The following is a 19,151-nucleotide window of genomic DNA, read 5'->3' as shown; positions in this document are numbered from 1 at the left end:
GGACTAGGGCCCAGATGTCCCTAGAATCAGCTTGATAAACTGAGATTGTAGTTCTCAGGTAATCCACGAAAGCAGCAGGAGATTTCTTCCTGTCTGGGATTGCAGCCAGAATAGCCATCATCTCACTGGGTCTCCATGGGAAATAAACGTCTATCGTGGGCTGGGCGGCCGCCGTTACAGCATCAGGGTTTGGTATTTTCCTAATCGGCAACTGTCTCAGAGTCTCACTAGGGGGCGCTCTAGCGTATTCCCCTGGCTCTTCAAAGACTTCGACGCCCTTCCCTGCGACTAGGGGGAGCTCCAGCTTCTCAGAACCATTCCCATCCTCTTTCTTTGTTCTCATACTTTTCTGTCCTACCATATCGGTCTGAAGGGATCTAGGTGGTATGCGTGATTGTTTCTGGATATGATCAGGCCCCTCTCTCATTGTCCGAGATCGGGTCCTAGAGCTAACTGGGTTTGTTGAACAGAGCTCCCCTTCTCTAACAGACGGTGAAGATGCTGAATTAGGACGCAAGCTATCAACCGAAGGGGCTGGAGAGGCTGGCATGATTTGAATCTGGGGTGCAGTGACTGGATATAAATTATCATACCCTGCTGGTTCCTGAATTAGTGCAGACAATGCTACTGGTGCAGTCGGGACTCTACCCGACATGGTCCGATTTTCTAGGTGCTCATCTGCTTCTGACAATGCAAGGTCAGTTATTGAACTACGTTGCTCTTTTTTTTTCTCGAGTCCACCCTCTCTTTACTTGCGCGTCTTTTGAATGCACACACCTTTTTCAAGACCTCCAGAGTTTTCTGGTTCCCCCTTTCACTTATTGGAATCCCCATTTTAAGGGCATTTTCTTGCCAATTTAATAACATGATCTTATCCCTCTCATGTTGACAATTTTGTCTCCATAATCTAATTAACTCTTTAGCTTTCATACTTTGGCTATCTTTTTTAAAAAATGTATTTGCCTATTTATGACCAATGGCAATTTCTGCTACTTGGCAAAATTATTTAAAAGGTTTTAACAGTGTTCTTTTAAAACTTAAAATGTTTGAAAATTCAAATTGAATTACTGCAACCTGCAAGCTTAGCTCTGATCTCAACTCAGAACTGAATTTACGATTTGCTTAACACAAACTTGTATAACTTTTACAACTTAATTAATTCTTTATCTTAACAATTTTTCTTTCAACAAGTTTTTCTTACATTCACAAAAATGTTGGCTGCTATCAATGAGGGAGCAGTTAGCTGTGGTGATTTATATCGGAGCAAAATCAACTGTCATCTCCAGATTTACACTTTTTAAAATGGTGTCAGTGAGTTTCTTTAAGTTTCTATTAATTCACAAATAAAATGAGATAAACATTATTTCAAGTAATTCAAACTTAAGATTCTGGCAATTTCAATCAATTGCTTGCTAAAATAATTAACTTTTATCAAAGAGGTGGAGAAATCCACTGGTTTCCTTTACCTTTTACTTACTTCAAAACGTAACTTTGCTGGAGTTTCACTGACTCGAAAGAAAGGTATCCAATTCCACCACAAGCTGCAACTTTGCTGGAGTTTCACTGACTCGAAAGAAAGGTATCCAATTCCACCACAAGCTGCAACTTTGCTGGGGTTTCAGTGACTCGAATGAAAGGTATTCAATTACACCACAAGCTGCCTGCTATCTCAAGCTGCTGTTAAACCTTTGAGAGGCTTCTGCTTTAACTAACATGCAGCATCCAGTTTCTCTTAAAATGTATCTTTTCTCGCCACTACAGTCTAAGGATACAATTTTCGCTTAATCAACAATAGTTTCCAAAACACTCTCGTGGAACTAAACCATCTTGCCAGATGTCCCATCAGATCAATTTTCTAATCCCCAGACTGACCTTTGATTTCATCGAGACGATCTTTCCGTACCAACCGCGAGTGACCAGACCAATCAGACCATGAGAAGAGGGGAAAACCAATGTGGGTCATTTTACAGCTACACACATTGTGGGCCCGTTTCCACTTTCCTTGTCAAAAATCAGTCTAATTCTGATTTCGCAGTTGGTCGCTAACCGTCTGGAGAAATCCCTGGTTTCCAGCACCAAATGACAAAACATTGAATTCTTTACCCGTTAGTCTGGCCTCAATAAAACTCGAGATGCATTTGCAGGCATTGCATTATTTATTTTTAACCAACTTGCAAGTCTGAATCGCATCACACAAACCCAGAACACAAGCTGCCTCCTGGGTCTTCCGAATCGAGTGCCATTGGAGACAAAGGAATCTCTACAAATACATTCAAATGACATCAAGTTTCACATACAGATTCCCATAGGTCATCCTATACCCCTCCTGACCTGGCCATACATCCTAATTGGCTCACTTCTCATTCCTTAACCCTGGACCTCTTGTTACCCAGCATCCTTTTCTCCTCCTCCACCAGACACACCTCCCCCTTTCGTGCCATGTTTTCTGAAATCCTTTGTCTGTGAACTCACTAGAATTAGACTGGCCTACATCTACATTACTGTAACTAATACATTTAAACTAACTATTTTATATCACATTCATCAGCTTCACAGTTCCAGGGTCCCAGGTTCGATTCCCGGCTGGGTCACTGTCTGTGCGGAGTCTGCACATTCTCCCCGTGTGTGAGTGCATTTCCTCCGGGTGCTCCGGTTTCCTCCCACAGTCCAAAGATGTGCAGGTTAGGTGGATTGGCCATGCTAAATTGCCCTTCGTGTTGGTTGAGTGGGGTTATTGGGTTATGGGGATAGGGTGGTGAGGGCTTGGGTAGGGTGCTCTTTCCAAGAGCCGGTGCAGACTCGATGGTCCGAATGGCCTCCATTTGCATTGTCAATTCTATATATAACAAAATCCAATAATAAATCACTACAGAAACCGAGATCCCAGTTTCGCCACTCGGACGGATGTGAACATTCCAACCAGACTATTTCGAACAAGCGGAGATTCCTGCCTCCAGCCACCTCACTTTCTCCAGCTCTCTTCCTCAGTTCGAAACACACAAAATCACGCAAACGCCTCCGACCAAATTATTATTGCGATGGCCGGGAATCGACCCCGGATCAACTGCTTGGAAGGCAGCGATGCTCCCCAGTATCCCCCCATCACTTACTGCCGAATGTTGAGTCCTTTTGATGCTTTGCTTTGTTTCGTAAACAACGTCTTACTATGTTTCTGTTATTTCACTCCAATTTAAAATGCTCCTGAATGAAAGTGTCCGTGTCGCACTGCTCCCCGTCAGCCAGGAGATGGCACCAGTCCACAATAAATGTTTTTACTTCTGATGTTCTGTGTGTTATTACATAGGACTCTTGCTCTGGCCTGAGACCTCACCTTGTCCTTAGAATTTACTGAATTTACGATGCAGAAGGAGGCCATTCAGCCCATCGAGTCTGCACCGGCTCTTAGAAAGAGCACCCTACCCAAGGTCCACACCTCCACCCTATCCCAGTAACCCAACCCAACACTAAGGGCAATTTTGGACACTAAGGGCAATTTATCATGGCCAATCCACCTAACCTGCACATCTTTGGACTGTGGGAGGAAACCGGAGCACCTGGAGGAAACCCACGCAGACACGGGGAGAATGTGCAGACTCCGCACAGACAGTGACCCAAGCCGGAATCGAACCTGGGACCCTGGAGCTGTGAAGCAATTGTGCTACCCACAATGCTGCCGTGCTGCCCTTGTGGCCTGATGCTGCCGTTTGCACCCTGGTTAAGTAACCATAGAATCCCTCCAGTACAGAAGGAGACCATTCGGCCCATCCTGTCTGCACTGACCCTCGTAAAGAGCACCCCAACACGTCCCAATCCCCTAGAACCGTTTGGATTCATCAGGTGTCAGTCTCCTCTGGAGACGAGGGTTCAATCCCACTCCTGACATTGCCACTGATTCTCAGCTGCGATAAAATGCCAGAGGTCCCGGGTTCAAAAATACGGACGAGACCGGATGGTGTCATTGACTGAAATCGGGAGGAGGTTTGAGCTCCAGGGAAGTTATTGCAGCGAATATATCAGTGCAGACCACGTGAAAAAAACGGAAAGGGTATTTAAAGGTCGTTTGATCATGGTGTGGGATTCTGAATTTATCCTCAAGTAAAAACAGCATCCACGCAGCTGGCTGAATACAATGGTTGTTTGTACCTGATAAGCCTTTGATTTGACCAACGCGTTTACGGGATGAGGTGGCCGAGTGGTTAAGGGGACGGACTGCTAATCCATTGAGCTCTCCGTGCTTGGGTTCGAAACCCATCATTGTCGATTTTCCATCCTGCTTTCTCCCAAGTGGGCATTTTTCCAAGATGGATCTGCAATCACTGATGTGACAATCCAGTCCAAGTTGTGAGGCCGGATTGCATCGAGTTGTGTTGGAAGAGCGAGAATTGAAAATTCAGTCTTGTTCCGATTGAGATGCATTGATCGGGTAGTGAGTTCGGAACCACTCTGTCTGTTGGGTCGTGTCAAAGCCAAGCGACATTTCATTGTCCGAGAGAATGAGGAGTTTAGGGAATCAGGATATTTACCCGGCAAAAATCTGCTGGAGGAGGGAATGAGGGGAGTCCAAAAATGTATTCAGAACTTTAATGTAGTGGCGGCAATGCAGCACCCATGGACCAGTTGAACTAAGAACATTCCTCGTCACAATGGATGTCTCGGCACTGTATACCAGCATCCCCCATGACGACGGCATTGCTGCAACAGCCTCAGTACTCAACACCGACAACTGCCAATCTCCAGATGCAATTCTGCAACTCATCCGCTTCATTCTGGATCACAACGTCTTCACCTTCGACAACAAGTTCTTCATCCAGCCATGGGGACCAAATTCGCACCCAATACGCCAACATCTTCAGGCAGAGGTTTGAACAGGACCTACTAACCGCACAGGACCTTCAACCAACGTTATACATCGATGACATTTTTTTTCCTTTGGACCCACGGCGAAGAATCACTGAAACGACTACACGATGACATCCATAAGTTCCATCCAACCATCAGACTCACCATGGACTACTCTCCAAAATCAGTTGCATTCTTGGACACACTCGTCTCCATCGAGGACGGACACCTCAGCACTTCGCTTTACCGCAAACCCACGGATAACCTCACACTTCTCCAGCTTCCACCCTAAACACATTATAGAAGCCATCCCCAATGGACAAGCTCTCCGTATACACAGGATCTGCTCAGATGAGGAGGAGCGTAACAGGCATCTACAGACGTTGAAAGATGCCTTCGTATGAACGGGATATGGCGCTCGACTCATCGATCGACAGTTCCAACGCGCCACAGCAAAAAAACGCACTGACCTCCTCAGAAGACAAACATGGGACACAACCGACAGAATACCCTTCGTCGTCCAGTACTTTCCCGGAGCGGAGAAACTACGACATCTTCTTCACAGCCTTCAACACATCATCGATGAAGATGAACATCTTGCCAAGGTCATCCCCACACCCCCACTACTTGCCTTCAAACAACCGCGCAACCTCAAACAAACCATTGTTTGCAGCAAACTACCCAGCCTTCAGAACAGTGACCACGACACCACACAACCCTGTCATGGCAATCTCTGCAAGATGTGTCAGATCATCAACATGGATACCACCATTACACATGAGAACACCACCCACCAGGTACGCGGTACATACTCGTGCGACTCGGCCAATGATGTCTACCTCATACGCTGCAGGAAACGGTGTCCCGAAGCGTGATACATTGGCGAGACCATGCAGACGCTGCGACAACGAATGAACGGACATCGTGCGACAATCACCAGGCAGGTATGTTCCCTTCCAGTCGGGAACACTTCAGCAGTCAAGGGCATTCAGCCTCTGATCTCCGGGTAAGCGTTCTCCAAGGCAGCCTTCAGGATGCGCAACAACGCAGAATCGCTGAGCAGAAGCTTATAGCCAAGTTCCACACACATGAGTGCGGCCTCAACCGGGACCTGGGATTCATGTCGCATTACATTCATCCCCCACCATCTGGCCTGCGAAATCCTACCAACTGTCCTGGCTTGACACAATTCACACCTCTTTAACCTCAGTCCAACGCCGGCATGTCCACATCAGAATGGTACAGTACGAAGTCTTACAACACCAGGTTAAAGTCCAACAGGTTTGTTTCGATGTCACTAGCTTTCGGAGCGCTGCTCCTTCCTCAGGTGAATGAAGAGGTCTGTTCCAGAAACACATATATAGACAAATTCAAAGATACCAAACAATGCTAGGAATGCGAGCATTAGCAGGTGATTAAATCTTTACAGATCCAGAGATGGGGTAACCCCAGGTTAAACTCCACAGAATGATACAGGCATAGAAGGTTTCAATTACGAGGACAGTTTAGAATTATAGATGATGGCTTGACACAATTCACACCTCTTTAACATGGGGTTACCCCATCTCTGGATCTGTAAAGATTTAATCACCTGCTAATGCTCGCATTCCAAGCATTGTCGGGCATCTTTGAATCTGTCTACATATATGTTTGTGGACCATACCTCTTCATTCACCTGAGGAAGGAGCAGCTCTCCGAAAGCTCGTGAAATCGAAACAAACCTGTTGGACTTTAACCTGGTGTTGTAAGACTTCTTACTAGAATTATAGAATCATAGAATGGTTCCAGCACAGGGTGCGGCCATTCCGCCCACCGTGTCCCGGTCAGTCGCCCAGAGCTGGAAAATCTCAGCAGACCTGGCAGCATCTGTGGAGCGGGAAACAGAGAATGGGAAGCAGGGTCAGACTGGACTGGAAACTGTAACTCTGTTTCTCTCTCCACAGATGCTGCCAGACCAGCCGAGTTATCCAACATTGTCTATTTCTGTTGCAGCATTTTATGAAGAATCTCCATAGCGGCCTTGCCTTTGTGCTCGGCGTTTCTATTTATTTATATAGTTCTGTGTAAATTTAGAGTACCCAATTTTTTTTTTTTCCGATTAAGGGCCAATTTTGCGTGGCCAATCCACATACCTTGCACATCTTGGGTTGTGGGGGGTGAAACCCACGCACACATGGGAAGAATGAGCAAACTCCAGAGGGGCAGTGACCCAGGGCCCGGATGACGCTTCTATTTATGAAGATTGTCCCGTATGTAACGTATGGGCACTTAGTGCAATTTAGGACGGCCAATACACCTAATCCACGACTTTGCACTGTGGGAGATATCCGGAGCACCCGGAGGAAACCCACGCAGACAGGGGCAGAACGTGAGGACTCCGCGGACAGGCAGTGAATCGAACCTGGTACCCTGGCGCTGTGAAGCCACAGTGCTAGCCACTTGTGCTACTGTGCTTTGTGCCCAGAGAAGTTATTGCAGCGAATATATCAGTGGAGAACACGTGAAGAAATGAAAACGACATTTTAACACCGTTTCACCATGGTGTGGAACTGATATATCAAATAAAAAACCGCACGCTCGTGCACCCAGGTAACTGGCTGAATGCAATGGTTGTATGCAACCCCGATAAACCTTTGATTTATTTGCTGAACAAGAATTTCCCCATCTCCACCTTGAACATAATCAATGTCCCGCTTCCGCGGCCTTCTGAGGCAGAGTTCCAAAGTCGCACAACTCTCTGAGAGGGAGAAATCTCCTCATCTCCGTCCGAAAAACAGCGACATCCTTGTTTTTAACTGCCCAGTAGTTCTGGTCTCACCCACGAGCAGTGAGATTGAACCAACTGGTTGGGCAGCACGGTAGCACAACGGTTAGCACAGTTGGTTCAATATTCTCAGATAATAATATGGAAGCGGCCAACGTGCGGCTCGAACCCTCGACCCTGGGAGGTAGACTCCCATGCTCTACCGACTGAGCTATCCGAATGTTTGATGAAACTGCTCAAAAATATAAACTGAGCGGGTAAATCTGAAATATCCGGAAAGATTTACCAGCATTGCGGCTTTGAACGGAGTCATTTCGGGAACATTCCCACAGAGAGAAATTCCTGGAACCAGCGGCAGAAAAACATCCTGAGCCTGACGTGATTTGAACACGCAACCTTCTGATCTGGAGTCAGACGCGCTACCGTTGCGCCACAAGCCCAAGTGCGGACCGGTATGTGTTTCTCCTCATAGATTTATGTTTTATTTACACCCAACTGTGCGAAATAAACGCAGAGAAGTCAGATTGAGGGATATGAAAGGACCCTGAAGTAAAGCAGCTGTACCACGTGGTTAAGGTGATGCACAATAATCCATTGTGCTCTGTACACGTAGCTTCATATCCCATCCTGGTCTGTAACGTGTCTGTTGTGTCCCCTTCGTGAGGCTGAAGTGAAATTGGTGTGATTTTTAGTTTTGTCGGAGGGCTTGGGCAGTGAATAGTGGAACACTGTCCATATTGAAACCACATTAAAAATGATGAGAAAGTTACTTATTTCACTCCTCGCTGTACTTGCCACTAAATTCTGACTGCGAAACTTTCTCTTCCTCAGTTTGAAACTCACAAAGAGCTGCAAAGATTCCAATTTATTATTGCGATGGCCGGGAATCGAACACAGGTCAACTGCTTGGAAGGCAGCTATGCTCACCACTATACCACCATCGCTCACTGATTGGAGACGTGTCCTTTTGGTTCTTTAGATCAGTTTGATTAACTGTTTCGTAACAAATACTTAATTTGCGTAAGTTATTTCACTCCAATTTAAAATGCTCCTGAATGAAAGTGTCCGTGTCGCACGGCTCCGGTACAGCCAGGAGATGCCACCAGTCCACAATAAATGTACATTCTATGTGTCATTACACAGGACACTTACTCTGGCCTGAGACCTTAACTTGTCCTTGTGTCCTGGATGCTGCCATTTTCATCCTATTTCAGTAATCATAGAATACCTCCAGTGCAGAAGGAGGCCATTCGGCCCATCGAGTCGGCACCGACCCTCGGAAAGAGCACCCGATTTCGGCCCAAACGCACCTAACCTTTCGACTACGTCAGGTTGGCCGAGCGCAGGTCGCAGTCTCCTCTGGAGGTCAGGGCTCGAATCCCACTCCAGAAATTGACTTTTCCTCCGCGAGGCACCATCCAAACCTGGAACCCCTCCCGAACAGCACTGTGTGTGTACATACACCATATGGACTTGCAGCGGTTCCAGAATCCCCTCACCGCCCATTCTCGCGGTCAATTAATGATAGATTGTAAATGTTTGGCCGAATCAGCGATAATCACAGCCAGAGGGACCTGCAATAACCCTCAGAGCAGGAAAGGCAACTCATTGTCCTTTGACCCAAAAGCAAAATACTGTGGATGCTGCAAATCTGAAACAAAGACAGAAAATGCTGGAAATATTCAGTTGATCCGGCAGCTTCTGTGGAGAGAGAAACAGATCGTTCCAATGAAAGGTCAGGTTGTGAAATGTTAACTATTTCACTTTTCACAGATACTACAGATCCGTACCGTATTTCCAGCATTCCCTTGTGATTAGCTGAACATCATCAGACTCTGTAGCTTCGTCCGGTAAAGTGTCTGTTCCCTAAAGACAAATCTGGACTCAAATCCCAGCCCAGCCTTATTCCGTTTGACCACCTGTGCGATTGAGAACTTCCTCCACAACAGGGGGAAATGTGTTGGATTTCTAGTCGGAAAATATGCCTTTTGCAGGTTTAAATTCAGTAGAATATCTACAGAGATTGTAACGCAATGACTGATTTCAGCTGCCATCATCCAGTTGTTAAATCTTTCCACTAAAAATCCACTGGATTTTCCCCTTTGACTTGAGTCCTGCTCCCAGAGGATCAGTTCAGTATTTTCAGTAATATTATATTTTGAATTCTATGTCCAGAGAATTGTGACGCTGAAATTGCTCACACTTCTCTCCATTGTTATCTACTCTGCAGGTGTTGACTGCACCGTCTAATGGAGACATGCTGACAGGGCTGTGAGAGAGGCTTTCTTTCAGGCGCGAGGCCTCTTTTGGTCCATCAACAGCAGCCGGATGTCTGCAGAGAAACTCAGAATACCGAGCCCCTCTTCTCAAGATGGACTTAATCAGGGACAAGATGTTGTTTGAAGAGAGAATCAAAGGTCTGGAGAATTGGTCTGAGATTCCTGGCGTTTTGTGAAGAGAACAAGGTGGTGGAGCAATGTGACAATAGCAGGATACGAGTTTGGGATATTATCCAGTTTGTGCTGGGGAGCTGCGTGAAGGACGTTGTCTTGTCTGCCCACCCAAGCTGAATGTTGGGATTGAGGTGGTGATCAGATTCCGAGAGGAGGGTGAAATCCTTTCACTGAGTTTCAAGCTCACAGTGCGGTTGAGTGTCTTGAGTTACAGGAAGATACAGACGGAATGGTCAAATGGGCAGAAAAGTGGCTGATGGAATTTCACGCTGCAAAATTAGATGTGATCCTTTTGGTAGGGATTTTCGCAGTAACTTCATTGCAGTGTTAATATAAGCCTATTTGTGACAATAAAGAATATAATATTATTATTATTGGATTAATGTGAATGGCCTGACACTGGGAAGTCCTGAGGAACAAACGGACCTTGGAGTGTTTGTCCAGAGATCTCTGAAGGCAGAAGGGCAGGTTAATAGGGTGGTGGAAAAGACATTTGAGATATTTGTCTTTATCAATCGGGGCATGGATTACAAATGCAGAGAGGTCATGGTGGAGTTGTATAGAATGTTGGGGAGGTCACAGCTGGAGTACCGTGTGCAATTCTGGTCACCACGTTCTAGCAAATATGTGACTGCACTGGATGGGTTGCAGAGGTGATTCAGCAGGATGGTGCTTGGGATGGAACATTTAGGATATGAAGAGAGGTGGATAGGCTTGTTTTCTCTATCACGCAGGAAAAGAGATGACTGAGGGGTGAACTCATCGAGGTGTACAAGATTATGATAAGTATAGACAGGGCGGATAGGGAGCACCTGTTCCCCTCAGTCACGAGGGGACACTATTATTCTGTGATTCTGTTACAGATCAGATCTTGGAGGTATCGCTGCTGTATTCCCATGAGGTGGTGGTCTGATTCGGAGAGCAAAAGCTTCCATCGAGGACGGGGTTCTCAATAAGAACAAACTGGAGGTGTGGGATGTTAGAATCTGCTCAGCACTGATTCATTTTTATTCATTGTTGTGTCCTAGAATAAACACGTGGATTGTAGCTGTCCATTCAAAACAAAAATAGAATTCGGAAATGTCTGGCCAGTAACTTCACCATGTCCACGTTACATTACTCAGCATCCTCAGCTGCATCACATCTGGTCCACGTTTCCCTAGCAGAGCGCACAGTTTCACAGCAGAGAGTACATTTCCACTGGAGAGATCGTAGTTTCTCAGCAGAGCGCACAGTTCACGGCAGAGAACACAGTCCCACAGCAGAGAACACAGTTTCACAGCAGAGAGCACAGTTTCACGGCAGAGCGCACAGTTCACGGCAGAGAGCACATTTCCACAGGAGAGGTCGCCGTTTCCCAGCAGAGGCACAGTTCACAGCAGAGATCACATTCCACAGCAGAGAGCAGTTACACAGTAGAGATCTCGGTTGCACAGTAGAAATCACAGTTCAGCGGGAGAGAATATACTTAAATATCGGAAAGCAGTTTAATTAACATCAGGGAAGACCTTTCAATAACAGAGTGAAGATGCAGATAACACAGTTACACAAGAGGAAAGAGGGGAGATTTTACAACAAAGAACAAAGACAAAGAAAAGTACAGCAGAGGAACAGGCCCTTCGGCCCTCCAAGCCTGAGCCGACCATGCTGTCCATCTGAGCTAAAATCTTGTCGTCTTCCTGGGTCCGTATCCCTATATTCCCATCCTATTCATGTATTTGTCAAGATGCCCTTAAATGTCACTATCGTCCCTGCTTCCACCACCTCATCTGGCAGCGAGTTCCAGGCACCCACTACCCTCTGTGTAAAAAAACTTGCCTCACACATCTCCTGTAAACCTTGCCCCTCACACCTTGAACCTATGCCCCCCCAGTAATTGACCCCTCTACCCTGGGAAAAAGCCTCTGACTATCCACTCTGTCTATGCCCCTCATAATTTTGTAGACCACTTTCAGGTCACCCCTCAACCTCCGTCGTTCCAGTGAAAACAAACCAAATTTATTGAACTGCTCCTCATAGCTAATGCCCTCCATACCAGGCAACATCCTGGCAAACCCACGACCGTGGGATTAAATGTCCGATGCTCTGCCGACTGAGCTAACCGGGCTGCTGTTAAAAATATTATTAACCCTCTTCCTGAGGAGATTAGAATTTGCTAAGCAGCGAACCTTGTGTCAAACCGTTTACTAAAATTCCGATTAATTCTTCGGCCACAGTCGCTGGGAGCAGGGCTCGAACCTGCTGGGGAAGTCCAACACCTTAACCACTCGACCATCGCAGCTCGGTTCAATAGGTCATTCATTAAACATTATAAAACGTACAAAACATTATAAAACCGGCCAGGAATCACTCCAGGAAGTTCTTCCATTCCTGCGATGAACGGTGCCCCGGTGTTTATGTGAGGAGCGGTTGAATCTACCTTACAATTGACCATTGGATTTGGAGAGAAGCCTTGAGAGACTCGAAACTCCCAGTTCCCGAAACGCACAATTCCACTGATTCAATTGTTTGCGGAAGAAAATCAGTTACATTGGAAATATCCTAGAAGTTCATTTTTGCTTTACATGGAACAGCACCGAACTTCCCAGTCCAGATCCAAATTAAAGCAATTCAATCACAGAAACTGGCAGCACAGAAGGAGGCCTGTGCAGACCGAATGGTCACGTGATTACGTGTCCCGCATCTAAAATGATCAGGTGTTCTCCCCGGATCGCGCTCAGAGCACAAGCCTGGAGCAGCTGCTCAAACAGTAAATAAATTATTTTTTGTTACACGTCCTTGGTCGCCAGTCTTTGAGAGATCAGAATTTCTCCATGGTGTCAGGAGTGGGCAGTATGGCACAAGGGCTTCGCCACCTAAACCCGCTGCTGTCATAGAATCAGAGAATCCCTATTGTGCAAATGAAGACCATTCGGCACAACGAGTATGTACTGACCCTCCGAAAGCTCACTCACCTGCCCTCTACTGGAATATTGGGTCCGATGGAGCAACTCTGGCCCCCATTCCAACCCCTGAAATCCGTCCATCCCCTCTCATGAGTGGATGCAGGATTGGAGGGTCAGTGCAGACTCGATGGGCCGAATAGCCTCCTTCTGCATTTTACTGGTTTCTACGGAAACAGATATGATCACAGTATTTATTCACATGGGATAAGCATTGGCTCGCACGTCACTGGCGGTGGCCGCGTGGCCTAATGGATAAGGCGTCTGACTTCGATGAATCTAATGATGATATCAGAAGATTGCAGGTTCGTGTCCTGTCGCGGTCGTTTTATACAGAAATCCGGTGGAACTTGCTGACAGCCGAGTTTCCCTCCTCAGCTCATAGTTCCACCTTTCCATCCAAGCATTGCAGGGCTTTTTATGGTATATAATTCCTTCTAACATTGTTTTCATTCAATTCGCTCTCATCCTAGTATTTTGTTTATCCCCTGATGAATCCACAGTATCTGTTTGACTTGGATCAAGTATAGAATAAAATATTATGTATCAATCGGTTCAATACAATTCTGTGGAGGAAATTCTAATGTCGTCACGAAGACAGACAGAGTGATTGAGTCATAGAAGTTGGCAGCATGGAAAAAGCCCTTCGGCCCAGCTTGTCAATGCCGCCCAGTTTCTTTCACTAAGCGAGACAAACTTGTCCGCATTTGGCCCATATCCCTCTATACCCACCCTGCCCATGTAACTGTCTAACTGATTTTTAAAAGACAAAATGATACCCGCCTCCACCACTGCCTCTGGCAGCCCGTTCCAGATGCTCCTCAGTACCTTATTTATGCTCCTAATTATTTCATAGACCTCTATGACATTACCCATACGCCTCCTACGCTCCAGGAAAAAAAGTCCCAGCCTATCCAGCCTCTACCTTTCACTCAGACCATCAAGTCCTGGTAGCACCCTTGTAAACCACTTCTGCACTCTTTCTAGTTTAACAATATCCTTCGGAAAACAGGGTGACCAGAACTGAACACAATATTCCATGTGTGGTCTTACCAATGTCTTGTGCAACTTGAACAAGACGTCCCAACTCTTGTATTCAACATTTTGAGCTTAAAACCTCGCATTCCGAATGCCTTCTTCACCACCCTATCCACCTGCGACACTACCTTCAAGGAGCGGTGAACCTGTACTCCTAGATCTGTTTGTTCTGTAATTCTCCCCAACTCGCTACTAGTGACTGATTAGGTCAATCACTGATTTGAGCTACCAAAATACATCACCTCACATTTATCCAAATTAAACTCCATCTGCCATTCATCGGCCCACTGGCCCAAGATGTTTAATAATGAGCTGAATCAACTGTTTTTTGTTCAGAGGGATGAAAGATTATCTCACTGGATTGGGAATCCAGAGGCCTGAAATACTCTTTGGGACAGGGAATAAATCTCACCATTCAAATTCACTGATTCAATAGATTTTCAGAGGCGTTGAAAGGGTGGATGCTGAGAGGTTGTTTCTCCATGTGGGAGAGCCTAGGACCAGAGGGAATGATCTCAGAGTAAGGGGCCGCCCAATTAAATCAGAAATGATGAGTAATTTGTTCTCTCAGAGTATAGTGTATCTGTGGAAACATTGTTTCTAAGCGAATACTTGTCGAGGCTGGGGAAGTTAATATGCGCAAGATTAAATCAGTAAGGGAATCAAGGATTATGGGGATAAGGCGGGAAAGTGGGTTTGAAGATTATATCAGGTCAATCATAACCTCTTTGAATGGTGGAGCAGACAGGATGGGCCGAATGGGCCACTTCTGCTCCTCCGTCTTACAGTGTAATGAGGTCACCTGATGGACTTGTTTTCACGGCTGGGCGGCCGGTTCCGGAAAGACAAAATCTGCCAGCAGTGCCCCAGATGAAGCTGGCGTCTGTTTTGGAGCTTCTGAAGCCGCAAGTTTTCATGGTGCCAAACTCCTGCCCAAAGCTGGTGTCGTGATTTAAATCGATTATCAGACAGAGGATTAGGAATATCGGTATCGAGATTGGTGCAAAAAGATTCACTCCACAGGCCTGTTGAACTCCGAATCTAAACTCCATCCTAGTTCCGGATACACTGAATGAATCATCAGGTCACCCTCAATAAGTGGCCCAACGCGGAGACGCAGGACATTGATCATCGAGGAGGATGGATAGAAACCCGCAGATGCAAAGCACAATGGATTAGCAGCGCATCACCGTCACCTCTCGGCCAACTCGCCAAATGACCTGACTTCACCAAACCACCTCATGGACCTTTAACATCTGCAACAACTAACGGAAGAAGGTTGTATTTGTCCATTGGTCCAGATGTGCAGCCAGTTGTGAAATATTGGAAATATAGTCTCTGTCAGCAAATTACATTTCCAACATATCAGCTGAAGGATTGTTCTGAACGGACTGATGGGAAACACTTCAACACCATTGGAGTGGGCACGTGAGCAATAGGTCAGAAGGTGAGAGCATTGAGGGAGAACTCACAGACTGTATCAGAGAGAGACCTCTCCTGTGGAAATGTGTTCTCTGCTGTGTTACTGTGTTCTCTGCTGTGAAACTGTGCTCTCTGCTGTGGGACTGTGCTCTCTGCTGTGGGACTGTGTTCTCTGCTGTGGGACTGTGTTCTCTGCCGTGAACTGTGCGCTCTGCTGAGAAACTGCAATCTCTCCAGTCGAAATGTACTCTCTGCTGTGAAACTGCTCTCTGCTGAGGAAACGTGGACCAGATGTGATGCAGCTGCGGGTGCTGAGTGATGTAACGTGGACATGGTGAAGTTACTGGCCAGAAATTTCCGAATTCTATTTTTGCTTTTAATGGACAGCTACAATCCACGTGTTTATTCTCGGACACAACAATGAATAAAAATGAATCAGTGCTGAGCAGATTCTAACATCCCACACCTCCAGTTTGTTCTTATTGAGAACCCCGTCCTCGATGGAAGCTTTTGCTCTCCGAATCAGACCACCGCCTCCTGGGAATACAGCAGCGATACCTCCAAGATCTGATCAGTAACAGAATCACAGAATAATACAGTGTCCCCTTGTGACTGAGGGGAACAGGTGCTCCCTATCCGCCCTGCCTATACCTATCATAATCTTGTACACCTCGAAGTGATCACCCCTCAGTCATCTCTGTCCCTGCGTGAGAGAGAAAACAAGCCTATCCAACCTCTCTTCATATCCTAACTTTTCCATCCCAAGCAACATCCTGCTGAATCACCTCTGCACCACATCCAGTGCAGTCACATATTTCCTATAATGTGGTGACCAGAATTGCACACGGTACTCCAGCTGTGGCCTCACCAACATTCTATACAACTCCACCATGACCTCTCTGCATTTGTAATCCATGCCCCGATTGATAAAGACAAATATATCAAATGTCTTTCCCACCACCCTATTAATCTGCCCGTCTGCCTTCAGAGATCTATGGACAAACACTCCAAGGTCCCTTTGTTCCTCAGGACTTCCCAGTGTCAGGCCATTGACATTAATCCTTTAATAATAATATTATATTCTTTATTGTCAAAAGTAGGATTATATTAACACTGCAATGAAGTTACTGTGAAAACCCCCTACCAAATGATCACATCTAAGTTTGCAGCGTTAAATTCCATGAGCCACTTTTCTGCCCATTTGACCATCCCGTCTGTATCTTCCTGTAACTCAAGACACTCAACCGCACTCTGAGCTTGAAACTCAGTGAAAGGATTTCACCCTCCTCTCGGAATCTGATCACCACCTCAATCCCAACATTCAGCTTGGGTGGGCAGACAAGACAACGTCCTTCCCGCAGCTCTCCCAGCACAGACTGGATAATATCCCAAACTCGTATCCTGCTAGTGTCACATTGCTCCACCACCTTGTTCTCTTCACAAAACGCCAGGAATCTCAGACCAATTCTTCAGACCTTTGATTCGCTCTTCAAACAACATCTTGTCCCTGATTAAGTTCATCCTGAGAAGAGGTGCTCGGTATTCCGAGTTTCTCTGCAGCATCCGGTTGCTGTTGATGAACCAAAAGAGGCCTCACGCCTGAAAGAAAGCCCCTCTCACAGCCCTGTGAGCATGTCTCCATTAGACGGTGCAGTCAATACCTGCAGGGTAGATAACAATGGAGAGAAGTGTGAGCAATTTCAGCGTCACAATTCTCTGGACACAGAGCATTCAAAATATTATATTATTGAAAATACTGAACTGATCCTCTGGGAGCAGGACTCAAGTCAAAGGGGAAAATCCAGTGGGTTTCTAGTGGAAAGATTTAACAACTGGATGATGGCAGCTGAAATCAGTCATTGCGTTACAATCTCTGTAGATATTCTACTGAATTTAACCCTGCAAAAGGCATATTTTCCGACTAGAAATCCAACACATTTCCCCCTGTTGTGGAGGAAGTTCTCAATCGCCCAGGTGGTCAAACGGAATAAGGCTGGGCTGGGATTTGAGTCCAGATTTTTCTTTAGGGAACAGACACTTTAACGGATTAAGCTACAGAGTCTGAGGATGTTCAGCTAATCACAAGGGAATGCTGGAAATACTGTACGGATCTGTAGTATCTGTGAAAAGCGAAATAGTTACCATTTTAGATCCTGACATTTCGTTGGAACGACCTGTTTCTCTCTCCACAGAAGCTGCCGGATCAACTGAATATTTGCAGCATTTTCTGTCTTTGTTTCAGATTTGCAGCATCCGCAGTATTTTGCTTTTGGGCCAAAGGACATTGAGTTGCCTTTCCTGCTCTGAGGGTTATTGACGGTTTCTCTGGCTTTGATTGTCGCTGATTCGGCAAAACATTTACAATCTATCATTAATTGACCGTGAGAATGGGCGGTGAGGGGATTCTGGAACCGCTGGAAGTCCATCTGGTGTATGTACACACACAGTGCTGTTCGGGAGGGGTTCCAGGTTTGGATGGTGCCTCGCGGAGGAAAAGTCACTTTCAGGAGTGGGATTCGAGCCCTGGCCCCTGGAGACTGCGACCTGAACTCGGCCATCCTGACGTATTTGAAAGGTTAGGTGCTTTTGGGCCGAAATCGGGTGCTCTTTCCGAGGGTCGGTACCGGTTCCATGGGCCGAATGCCCTCCTTCTGCACTGGAGGCATTCTATGATTACTTAAACAGGGTGAAAATGACAGCATCAGGACACAGGTACGAGTTAAGGTCTCAGGCCAGAGTAAGTGTCCTATGTAATGACACATAGAATGTACATTTATTGTGGACTGGTGCCATCTCCTGGCTGAACAGGAGCCGTGCGACACGGACACTTTCATTCAGGAGCATTTTAAATTGGAGTGAAATAACTTACGCAAAGTAAGTACTTGATACCAAACAGTTAATCAAACTGATCTAAAGAACCAAAAGGACACGTCTCCAGTCAGTGAGCGATGGTGGTATAGTGGTGAGCATAGTTGCCTTCCAAGCAGTTGACCCGGGTTCGATTCGCAGTTGACCCGCCATCGCAATAATAAATTGGGAATTTTTGCGCCTCTTGCTGAGTTTCAAACTGAGGAAGAGAAAGTTTCTCACTCAGAATTTAGACGCAAATACAGCGGGGAATGAAATAAGTACTTATCGTTTTTTAACGTGGTTTCAATGTCGACACTGTTTGACTATCCCCCCGCCCCCCCCCCCCCCCCCCCCCCCGCGCCAGCCTTCAAACAAAAGTTAAAAATAACCGCATTTTTACTTCATCTTTGATGCACGATCAATTGCACAAATACTAAAGTTGTGGACAACTGTGGCTTTATTACAGTCAGATGCGAGGCCTCCTGCTGCATCTGGCGAAATGGCAGGGCACTGGAGGGCATGCATATTTATACAGTTCTCACTGGGCGGAGCCAGACGGCAGGTCCTATCTTACATCTCCCATTACAGTGGATCACCACATTCACCCTCTGTTAAAAATGAGTCCGGCGGGGGTGACATGAAACTTTTTACAATTATTGGAATTGTGTACAGTGGTAGGGAAAGAAAAGTCCATGTTGACGGTCCGGAGTCCGTCAAAGGTTCAGCCGGTCCGGTGCTTTGGTGCTTCGTTGGGATCGGCGTAATGGTGGCGACGAAGTCGGTGCTGGCGGAGGTAAAGGTGGCGCCGATGGCGGTGCTGATGCTGGCCAGTCATCGGGGAAC

The 19,151-nt window shown here is 46.3% G+C and overlaps 3 non-coding genes across 3 annotated transcripts; 1 reads left to right on the top strand and 2 right to left on the bottom strand.

The window, feature by feature from the left end:
- Positions 1-7,971: 7,971 nt before the first annotated feature.
- On the bottom strand, positions 7,972-8,043 carry trnaw-cca (transfer RNA tryptophan (anticodon CCA)). Its single transcript has one exon. It is a non-coding gene; the product is annotated as a tRNA-Trp (tRNA).
- A 432-nt stretch (positions 8,044-8,475) lies between these two features.
- Positions 8,476-8,547, bottom strand: trnag-ucc (transfer RNA glycine (anticodon UCC)). Its single transcript has one exon. It is a non-coding gene; the product is annotated as a tRNA-Gly (tRNA).
- Positions 8,548-13,235: 4,688 nt separating this feature from the next.
- trnar-ucg (transfer RNA arginine (anticodon UCG)) lies at positions 13,236-13,324 on the top strand. The gene is given in 2 exon segments: positions 13,236-13,272; positions 13,289-13,324. It is a non-coding gene; the product is annotated as a tRNA-Arg (tRNA).
- The last annotated feature ends 5,827 nt before the right edge of the window (positions 13,325-19,151 follow it).

The sequence above is a fragment of the Scyliorhinus torazame genome, chromosome 24, assembly GCF_047496885.1.
Source record: "Scyliorhinus torazame isolate Kashiwa2021f chromosome 24, sScyTor2.1, whole genome shotgun sequence".
Lineage (NCBI taxonomy): Eukaryota > Metazoa > Chordata > Chondrichthyes > Carcharhiniformes > Scyliorhinidae > Scyliorhinus > Scyliorhinus torazame.
The sequence above is the reverse complement of the archived record's forward strand: the minus strand, read 5'-3'. Positions and strand labels throughout refer to the sequence as shown.